The sequence below is a fragment of the Ostrea edulis genome, chromosome 7, assembly GCF_947568905.1.
Source record: "Ostrea edulis chromosome 7, xbOstEdul1.1, whole genome shotgun sequence".
Taxonomy (NCBI): domain Eukaryota; kingdom Metazoa; phylum Mollusca; class Bivalvia; order Ostreida; family Ostreidae; genus Ostrea; species Ostrea edulis.
Window position 1 is genome coordinate 37,515,763 of NC_079170.1, and position 11,936 is coordinate 37,527,698.

At 34.1% G+C, this 11,936-nt stretch overlaps 1 long non-coding RNA gene across 1 annotated transcript; it reads left to right on the forward strand.

The window, feature by feature from the left end:
- The first annotated feature begins 10,476 nt into the window (after positions 1-10,476).
- Positions 10,477-11,507, forward strand: LOC130048089 (uncharacterized). Its single transcript, XR_008796918.1, has 2 exons — positions 10,477-10,677; positions 11,298-11,507. It is a non-coding gene; the product is annotated as an uncharacterized LOC130048089 (long non-coding RNA).
- Positions 11,508-11,936: the final 429 nt, after the last annotated feature.

Genomic DNA, 11,936 nt, shown 5'->3' on the forward strand with positions numbered 1-11,936 from the left:
ACTTGTTTGTCAGTAGCCTGTCCGATTTGAAAAGTTATCATACGGAGAACGAGCTCTTGCGTATCGAATCAGTTGCATGGTATAAACACCATATGCTGTAATAATGAAACATTGCTATACAAATATGGCAAGTTAAAGATGAAGCTGAAATCATTCCGTTTGTCATCAAGTTGAGTTGTTAGTTTGCCGTTGATATCTATTTCAATCAACTATATCAGAGCGATGTAGAAGTGGGGACTCTGTAGTGTCATAGTATCGAATCGATATATGAATGAAAATTATATTCTCGATAGATGAAATGTGAGGATGACGAATAGTAATTAATCTCATAAATCCTACAAGCAATATAAAATAAAAAATTGGGCAAACACGGTCCTCTGGACACACAAGAGGTGGGAACAAGTGCTAGGAGGAGTAAGCATCCACTGTCAATCGACCACATCCGCCATGAACCCTATATCTTTATCAGGTAAACGTAGTTATCCTTAGTCAAAATCTGTGTGCCAAGAACGGCCTAACTATTGGTATGAAACACGTCAGACAGCATTTTAGCCAATGCTGGGCTGAAATGGCAAACTAGATCGTTATAACAACCATAGGATGTTCTAAATCCTGACTTTAAAGGAGACTGTTGAACCCCTGTGCCATTCACTTGTTTGTCAGTAGTCTACCTCAATTTAAAATATGGCCATACACAAAACAAGTTCTGGCTTATCGAACCAGTTGAGAGATATAAACACAATATGCAGGTGATAATGGAAAATATTGCTACATAAATATGGAAGTTGACATTGGTGAACCTGAAGTTTGTCATAAAGTTGTGTGGTTGGTTTGTTGTTAATATCAATAAGATATCTAAGTATAAAACAGAAGTGAACGACTCTGTGGTGTCTTTTATTTTGAGGTCACTGGGATATCTGATCAACGTTTCAATGAAAATGATCATTTTTAATGGATAATACGTAGTCGATATATCTAAATGTCGAATTGGAGGCACAAGCAAGAAATTTTTTTTTTTTTCACGTTCAACTTTTTCAATGAATTCTGCTTCATAGGAGTATAAAAACTGACCAGGAAACAAAAGAAGCAAAATTCGTGGCATGGGGAATTCCAACTGACTCTAGGAAGACCTCATCACCAATGACTACGAAGATGTTGTCAATGGAGAACGCCTCGCAACTAGGTTAAGGGCTTCCATAGTCAAATGCACAATAATTATGGAGTGAAATTGCACCTCAAATTCACAGGTATCATTACACTTGTTACGGTTAAACACCGAAACGATACTACCCATATATTGACTGTGACTGAGCTACCGTAAATTTCCCTCATGGTAATTTCCCTTGACGTCACTTAAATATCACGTAACACTTTATTTTTGGAAAAGAAGAAGAGGCCCTACTTGTGAACAAAAGTTCAGGTTCGTGCGGGTAACCAGCATAATTATGTTCCCCAAACAAAGTTTGGGAACATACTGGTTTTACTCTGTTTCTTCTTCTTCTTCTTCTTTCTTTCTTCTTGGGACTTTTTTATCCACGAGTGTTCTCAGAAACTACTAAAGGAATCAAGATGAAACCTTTTTAGGATGATAGTATAGCATATGTAGATGTGCGGAACGAATGTGATTTTGTCTGAAAATGCATGCATGTGCATGCACGTGCATTGAATTTTTTGTTGACAAACTTTGGAATCAGTCTAACTTTTTATTTTTGAATGAAATCGATTGATGTTTTTATCGTAGGTATAACTTGAGACCCTTAACTGTTTGGCATTGTCAAAATTTCAATTTTGCACGTGCATGCACGTGTGCTTCAGTTTGATTGGATAATACAAAACCGTATATAACTTCCATATTAATAAAGAAAGTCTAATGATATTTACAGCATAGGTAGACATGCTAAGTACCTACAGATCAATGTGATAAAATTTGCAAACATGCATGCGCACGCACGTGCATTGTCTTTTTGAAGTTTCAATTCTTTCAATGACCATAACTTTTTTGTTTTTTGTCAAAATCATTTCAAAATTGGGTTATATATGTATCTTGATATTCTTAAGAAATCTGTCTACTCATAATTACTATTTGGCACGTGCATGCACGTGTGCTGAATTCTGATTGGACGATTTTCAAAACGCTATAACTTTCTTGCAAATAATGGAAACAATATGAAATTTATACTGTAAGTATATCTATCAACTGCCTATTGATTGACATCAACATTGATGCTCAGTCATACTCATGTGCGCGTGTATGCACGTGCATAGCTTTTCTTTCATTTTTCGGGTACTAAAATGGTCATTACTATTGAATTAAAAACTGAAATGAATTCAAATTTACCCTGAGGATCTATGATATGAATGCCTATGAAATGGTGTTAACAAATTTTCCATGCATTGTAATTTTTGACGTCTAAATTCAAGTCTTGGTCTACAACATTTTTAGATTGGAATGAATAGGTTTGAAATTTAGTTTGCAGGTATGTTTTCGGCCTTTCAGTTTATTAATAGTGTCAAAATCACTTCCCTGCACGCACATGCACGTGTGCTTAATTCTGATTGGACGATTTTGAAATCCCAATAACTTTCTGATGAGTGAAACAATCGATACCAAATTCATATAGTAAGTATATTGTTCAAATGTCTATTGAATAGCATCAACAAAATTGCTGTGTCGTACTCACGCGCACGTGTATGCACGTGCATTAGTTTCGGTCTTTGTAGTTTTTAGTTGTTAATTTCTCCTTTTTCATTGAACTGTTGTGAAACTTCTTTTGTACTCATATGGTAAGACTTGTAATGTATCGAGATGATCAAATTACTTATCAGCACGTGCATGCACGTACGTGCACGTGCACACAATTATCAGATCTTTATAACTGATTTGTATTAGCATGAAATGGACTGAACGTTATAAGATAGTTATATATTCACATGCTACACAGATTGCAGAGGTCAAAACCACTTGTACTGAAATAAATGGCACCACTTCCTAAATGGGGGAATGTTTGGGGAACATGTGTAACGGTCCCCGTTACAATAAGTACTAGTTTTTATTGATATACTCAGAAAAAAATAAAAATCCTTAACATCAAAAGTGTTGGGAGGAAATGCATACTCGAACTAACCATGTTGTAATTTAACAACATATCAACAGTCATCAGCGAATTACCGGGGGTTGTCCACATTCTTATATATATCATACCGTTAATATACAAGACGGAAATTGCTCCCCGCACTTTTCAAACGCATAAATATATCTAGATTATATAGCAGAAAAATTCAAATTTTATAGCAGATGAACCTGAACTTTGCCGCAGTTTCTGTAGTATGAGATAATTTATGTACAGGAGGGAATTTTTAAACGCATCAGTCATTCAGATTAGGGGCGATTTCAAGGTCACAATATAATATGAATACCACCTTCGTGCATACTATATATTAAAAATGGAGAATAATTTGATATCATAAAGGAATAATATGTATTATAAATATATATTCATTTGACAAGATAAATTTTCACGTATACAGCTTATCACTTGATAAGAGTAGTAAATAACGACAACATTTTATGACACTTTCCCCGCTATACAACTATCAGAACATGTACGCTGTGACGTACTTTTTCATTGTGACATCATATGGTGCGAAGTGCAGAGAGGTACATTTATAACAGCACTGTGATTTTTCTCGGATAGCCTTAAATGAACTGCGCAGCATATTTTTTGTTTCAACTTCAGAGTACTTGTGCGTAAATCAGAGTAGTGTTTAAGAAAGTAGTTTTTGGATTTCTGATCACTAGATATGGACATTTCCTTTTTCCCACTTAGCTGAGGAAGCAACTGTCTATGATGTCAAAAAGACTAGTTTTTACTTTATCACGAGGAAAAAAAGTGTTAAAAATTCATACGTTTTGATGTTGTTGATTTTGATATTTCCGTGGGGATCCGGGTTAGAATAGATCCTCAGTACCCCTTGCTTGCCGTACGAGGCGACTAAATGGGGTGGTTCTTCGGATGAGACCGTAAAAATCGATGTCCCGTGTCACAATAGGTGTGGCACAATAAAGATCCCTCCCTGCTCAATGGCCATAGGGACCGAACATAGGTCTAAATTTTGCAGCCCTTCACCGGCAGTAGTGAGGTCTCCATACAAGTGAAAGATTCTCGAGAGGAACGTTAAACAATATTCATTCAATCAATCAATCAAATTTGCTCAAATTCTTTATAATGTTTTAGAATCGTAATATGATTAAAGACCCAACTTTAAGTTAACACCCCCAAATTGTTAGCCGTGTGTCAATCAAATATTTAACAATATATCTCAGGTGGAGTGACATCTCTAGAGACTGTGGTCTGGAGGGACCCCAGAGAGGTGTTTTGATAACAATAACGACCAGTACTTACTGGCATTCTTTAGATCTTGATGACGCCCTGTATTCTAGAGTTTTGATAGCATTGACCTGTCCACAACTACTATTTTCTCGTAATTCAATTGTTTTCAAAAAGACCCCTGAACAACGCAATTTTAATATAACTGTAAGTTCCCCCTCTAGATACATGTATTAAAAACTACACAATCAGAAATCAATCAATAATTTGCCGATAAATTTCTAAAATTTGTAACTTATTGAAATAATTTATATTATCAATTGATGATAGTTCTATATTCATAAAAGAAATCATTCATTGGGCCAATGACTGAGAGTAAAAGAGAGAAAGAGGGGTAGCGTAGACTGTGTGTCACCTAGCCATAGATATACAACCATTATACAAACACTATGACCACAGAAACACTGCAGACGGCCCTGAAACCATTCCTGTGTATATCAAAAGTATACACAGCACTCTGATCTCTTGGCCAGGTAAATTCCAGGTAAATAACATTGACCATAGATGAGCTCCGCCCACATTCAGTGATCCGTGAAGAAACCGTACGGTATTTTATTTGGGTCTTTAACACCACTTCTGGCATATGTTTGGAATAGTACGTTTGACGTTTTTCCATCATAGCTGTTAACATTTTCGTGAGGAGCAGAAATAGGTGTTTGGTTGAACATTTAATGAATCCAGAAATATATCCTTGTAATGGTATCGGTTCTTGTGAAGTTTAACAATCTAGCATAGGTACGTAACTTATATCCATCCAACCCATAGACTGGGATATCAAATGTGTCTATAGCAAAAGGTAATAATTTAAGAAATGAAACTTGCGTAGCGCATTGATGAAAAAGTTTTTCGTCCATTGTTTCGTTTGATATATGCATCCAATAAAGAATTATAAGTTTTATTTCTTATCATTTAATCATATCTTTAAAATAGAAAAACCAATAGCTTCTCTCATCAAAAAGCTTGAATTAACGTAATGGCACGTAGGAATACCTACACGTAACAATTAAAACAACAACAAAACTGGCTGTGCGTTGGGGTGATGTAGAATTAATTAAATGGATTATACGCCAAGTTAAAAGGTGCAATGGTTAAAAGCTGAAATAGATATAAAGAAAGAGAAGAAGTGGTGACTGGATGTATGCTGCATTGCATTCAAGACGTTGAACACTGGTTGTATCGTAGGTACGGTGGAATTCAACTCAGCTCGGCTCCATTTCAATATCAAGTAAAAAGCTCAAAATCTCTTTATCTAAATTGCCCTTGTTGACTGAGCCCTTTATAGTGCAGTTCAATTTCATTAATATTTACCAGATCAAAAGTCGCTGCTTGCTCCGTTATGTTATCGAACTCGTAAGGCAGAGAATACCTAGCCTACCATAATCTACTTCTACCAGTCAGTGACCTACGTCATCAAGTTGACTATTCATTAGGCCTATGTGTGTTGTTTCTTTAATTAATTTGTATTTTATTAACATATTTGTGTTTCGTAGCATCAAACGAATACATTTTATTAACAATGGATGTGTGAAAATTCCCGTTCTATATAAAACTTATACGGTACCCATTTTGATGCACCAGATGCACATTTCGACAAATAATGTCTCTTCAGTGATGCTCAACCGAAGTTTTTAAAATCCGAAATAGCAGTAAACTTGTAGGTTTTAAGAGCTATTTTAGGGAAAACAGAGTGCCAAAGAGTGGAGTCAAATTCGTCAAAGGATAAGAGCTATGCATGAGGGAGATAATCCTTAATTTTGAAATGAATTTCTAAATTTTATCACAGCGATTAAATATACGTCCGTATTTTCAAGCCAGTAACGAAGTACTTAGCTACTGGGCTGTAGAGACCCTCGGGGACTAACAGTCCACCAGCAGAGGTCTCGACCCAGGGGTCATAATATAAAACTTATACAGTACCAATTTTGATGCACCAGATGCGCATTTCGACAAATAATGTCTCTTCAGTGATGCTCAACCGAAATTTTTGAAAACCGAAATAGTAGTAAACTGTAGGTCCTAAGAGCTATTTTAGGGGGAAAAGGAGTGCCAAAAAACTAGAGTCAAATTCGTCAAAGGATAAGAGCTATGCATGAGGGAGATCATCCTTAATATTGAAATGAATTTCTAAATTTTATCACAGCGATTAAATATCCATCCGTATTTTCAAGCTAGTAACGAAGTACTTAGCTACTGGGCTGTAGAGACCCTCGGGGACTAACAATCCACCAGCAGAGGCATCGACCCAGGGGTCATAATATAAAGCTTATACCACAGGGGTTTCTTATCCATTTTGTTCTCAATCTATATATAAATATCTAACAAGGGATGACACGAAAATAGGATACCGGTTGTAAACAAATCTCAAAATCATCTTAGTTCCAAGAAACAGATCGAATCTTCTTATCCAAAGGGTGTTAAACATCTCGTAATACAAGTCCAACGTAGTCCGATCCTTTCATATTTAATTTAATGAGTTTAATAAACGAAAATAATTCAAGCTGGCTGCGTTGTCGTCGATCACGCACAGAAAAAGATAACCCCTGCAATGAAACTAACTTCCAGCTTTCGGAAACTGTCGGGAGTGTTTATATTTAGAACGAAAAACCTTGAATTTTTTTAACGCAAATAACGGTATTTAAAACGGGATGTTTTTTTCTTTGTAAGGTAATATTTTATTTCAGCCTGATTTTAAATGCAGTGTACAACACTCCAGTCTATAAAACTCATTAAATCCAACATAAAAGTATTGGACTACGTAACTTTCATTGCAGGAGTTATCTTTTTCTGTGCGTGATCGACGACAATGCAGACAGCTTGAATTATTTTCGTTTATAAAACTCATTAAATTAAATATGAAAGGATCGAACAACGTTGGACTTGTGTTATGAGATGTTTAACACCCTTTGTATAAGAAGATTCAATCTGTTTCCTGGAACTAAGATGATTTTGAGATTTGTTTTCAACCGGTATCCTATTTTCGTGTCATCTCTTGTTCCCCTGTGCTTATACGGTACCAATTTTGATGCACCAGATGCGCATTTCGGCAAATATAAATAGCGCTAAAATTAGAACGGCCGTTAATGCATTCTAGACAAAACTAGTACAGCGTGCTTAGTGCAGATGAACTCCGGTCGATTTTTTTGGACACAGAAATCAAACGAATTTTTCATCCAATCAGCATCGTTGTTAAGCCATCACTTTAAAAGGTATTAAATGATAATAATAGCCTTTATTTATCCAGGATAACACAAATTAACATATAGCTAGTTTCCATTGTGGTCCTGCATTAAAACATATACATAAGCATAAAATTAACATCTAAAATTAGTATCTACACATGAATACGATATAAAAGGGAAAAGGGAGGTATAGCATAAGACACATCTAATTAGTAATAAAATCATTACCTTAATATGAATACATGACATAAAAGAAAAGAAGAAAAAATAGCAAAAAACACACACACACAGTGCCATATCACAACTATATTTGGCACACCTGAACAAAAAGAGGAAAGCGCGATATTTCAGTGCTCCTTTTATGAAAATATTCCGTCAAATACACATCTTTAAAAATGCCAATCGAACCAGAGTTTCGAACATTTTGAGACAGTTTGTTCCAAAGGAATGCAGAAGAGTTGCTGTATGAACGTTTAAAATTTTCAGTTTTAGCTCTTTGTAAATATAATAAATTAAACATAATCATTTGACTTGGTTTGTCGGCAACTCACATCTCTTGTATATCTAAACACGTATAGGTAATTTGGCATTTGATTATTTAAAACTTTGAACAGAAAGACAACCTTTCTAAACATAACATAATCCTTAATTGGCATCCAGTTCAAACAAGAAAATAAAAAGCCAGTAGAGGTCCTGATATTTCGAATATTTAAAAGTATTCTTGCTGCCCTCTTTTGCAGCTTTACATTTTTTCTAAATATAGTTGTACGTTTGTACATGTACGTTACACCTGACAGTACAACAGTAAGTAAAACGTAGAAAAACAATACTATTAAAACCCTTGATAAGTGCATTTGGTGGCATAAAATAAATCACTCTCTTAAGTACAGCAAGTTTTCGTACAATTTTCTTTCAAATAACTCCACGTTTGCATCCCATGATAAAGTATTATCTATATAAACACGTAATAATTTAGCCTGCTTCACAAATTCAATTTGAACACCATTAAAATCTATATTTAACATTCGATATTTCCGTAACATTTGAGACGTGCCAATAAGCATACTTTGTGATTTTTGAAGATTTATACTGAGTTTATATTTAAGGATCCATTCTGCACCCAACTTAAAGTCCTCTTGCAATTTTGATTCAATTACATCAACAGATTTATCACTCACGTCCTGTGAAGTGTCGTTTGCACACATTGTAACTGAAGAGTATTTAAGACATTTTGGATAATCATTAATGTACAAAATAAAAAATAATGGTCCTAAAATGGACCCCCGAGGAACTCCTAAGGATATACTTTTTTTTCTAGATAACACATCTCTCCAACTGACACATTGCTTACGATTTGTAAGATTGAAACCATTGAAAGGGACTGGTACACGATTTTTGAAAAAAATATTTTTTTCATTTTTGGTGTTAAACATTAAAAATATAAATGATTTAATGTTGACAACCAAAATTTTGACCTTCTGAACGCAAAAATAAAAGCAATATCCTAACCTTGAATATGTGTTATGTAAACAAAGACTCGAGTCTTTTCATGTTAACAAACAAACAAGTGAAATGTTAATTTTGTACATAATATAAAGCATCTTTTTGCATAGTCACAAATTTTAACTTTGAGAGACATATTTTACCCAAAAAATGCTTGAAATGTGAAATATATAATAAACTTAGATCGATATTCATTTCTTTTGAAAATTTCGTAAACAATAACATACTGCATTCTTTGTTTACAAAACAAATAATAAACTTCTATAAAATGAGTTTCTGTGATAATGTATAACCTTAATTTTTATGTGATATCTTTTAAACACATTAGACAATAAATTTTGATCATTAAAAGTGAAATACAAAATTTTGAAAAAAATCGTGAATCAGTCCCTTTAAAAGTATTGTGACAATAATTTGTGTTATCTATAGAATTTGTTTGATCGCTGTTCATGATCTTCACGTGTCATTGTTTACTTAATTTCCCCCTTTCCATTTTGGTAGACTTTGACATTGAATATCCACCTCATAATTACCTTGGTTTACGTTATCTGTATGAACACTCCTCATATCATTAAACATTTCATAATTATCCAATTATCTTCAAAGTACAAATGTTTTTACATTATGAATTAGAAGTATTTGACCACCGTGGACTCTGTTGATGGAAACATATATAACGTCTTATTACTGATAAAAAGTAAATATATGGGCTCGGTAGAACAGTCACTGGATCCTGCGAGGTTTTGTGAAGTTTTTGAATCCAGTATACATGTAGACATGGTATCGGTTATACATTCATCCCCTTGTCTGGGATATAAAATATATTTGAATTGAATAATTTCGTCTTTTGAAAAGAAACTCGGAGTATATGTTCAATGATCAAATATAGAATTAAACCAAGATTATACGAGATACTTTATCGGTTTTAACTATGGATAACTCCATTTATCTGATCAAGATATGGGGTTTACGGCGGGTGTAAGCGATTGACAGGGGATGGTGATTCCTCCTAGCCACCTGAATTTAAATTTCTTTACGACACGTATACATCATATTTGTGTATGGAAAAGTGACCAATCTCATATCAGATAGACATGCATTTGAGTTTTCATTCAACAAATTCAGAAGTATATTATATACCTACTGTCAATTTACATATCTTTGAATTTTCTATTTTGATTTACCAATGCCTAATGCACAATTGTATGTTTCATACACCTATGGTATATCTAGGATCCGCGTTTGCCCTACTCTTAGTTTTATATTCGATTTATGAATTATGGGTTTATCACTATTCCTTATCTTCAGCTTTTCATCATGGATTAGAACAGGAAAATTAAAGTACTTTGAATTTATATCAGTAATGAAATTCTGAGGCGGACGGAGGGTTGATTAGCATTATCAAAGTGTCATTAGAAAACAAGGGGAAATATTCCTTCATAATCGCTCGTACCAAAGGTTTTCTTTCCTGAGGAAATGCCGATGTCGTTCAATATTTCATTTCATTTTATGGTTGTGTGTGAGTATCACGAAAATCATGTTGACTTTTCAGCTCTACTATTTATGGATTACATATTTCTATGTAACTTTCTTCAATGGATTACTAGGTAAGTAATCATCTTTAAATCAGTTTAATCAATTCATCTCCGATAACTTTCCAAAAAGAAAGAGCCTAGTATGAATACGGTAGATATAAAAAAAAATGTGAGAAAACGAATGGAAACAAATTATTTCATGATTTCGTTTGTGAAAGTCGTAAGAAAACCAAACGAAGGATTGGGTCATAAACAGAAATGCATATATATATAAAAAATAAATAAAATAAAAAATAAACAGAAATGCATACATTTTAACAGGAAATTAATTCGTTTTCCACTTCCTAGACCTTGTACATTTAACATAAATGACAACTGACACTTATTCATCCAATGCAAATGCTCTTTGGTTTAGGGTAATGTGTAAAGCGAACTGTACCTTTATATTTCAAGGTTTTCCAGAAAGCTTGGTTGGAAACGGCTTTCTTTCTTTTTTTAACGATTGCATTTCTCGACATATCATTTTGATAGACATATTGCGATCATTCATCGTGAAGACTGGGGACATCTCTCATCTCTAAAACCGAAATTTTACAGTGTTAATTCCCATGGTCTTTGGTATATATTCCCTGCTATTTGCATCATACTTTACAATTCTCAAGCACATTTTCAGTTCTTTCATACATATTTAGGGTCTTCGCCATCATTTGTGTGTAAAGAAGCTCAGCAGTCGTCTACCAACGGATCTTTCAATGCCAATTTTGGATGCGATGAAGACATTAACACCTTCTCTCTGACCAATGATGGGGTTAACCAGTCGTGGTCTGTTGAACTGGAAAACACTAACATCATTAAATATTTCTTTGTCATCGTTGGTACTGGTAATAAAGATTCCATACTTTCTTCTCGATTTCGCTAGTATTATTCAATCAATATATCGTTCTAAGATTGTATAGTTTTTGTTTTCTATTTTCAAAAGCGGAATATCAAATGTATGTTGTAAATAGTGATGGTCTACAGCCTTCGAAGTATATGTGTATACCTGAAGGAAGTAAACGAACATCATTTCAACATTTGATGACATGTGAATATCCTAATGTTATCACTGGGAAGGGGAATATAATTACTATTCGTCAAATAGGAAATGGACCATTGAAACTATTTGAGGTTAAACCTTTCGGTAAATATGGAGGGATAGAATCCTAATTTATATAGAGATACCATCCTCTGTGTGTATCATTCATTTTTTCTACTTACTAACTCTACATAAATCATGATTTTATCATATTATTAACGAACGTTTTGATTGATATATGTTGTCTAAATAATAA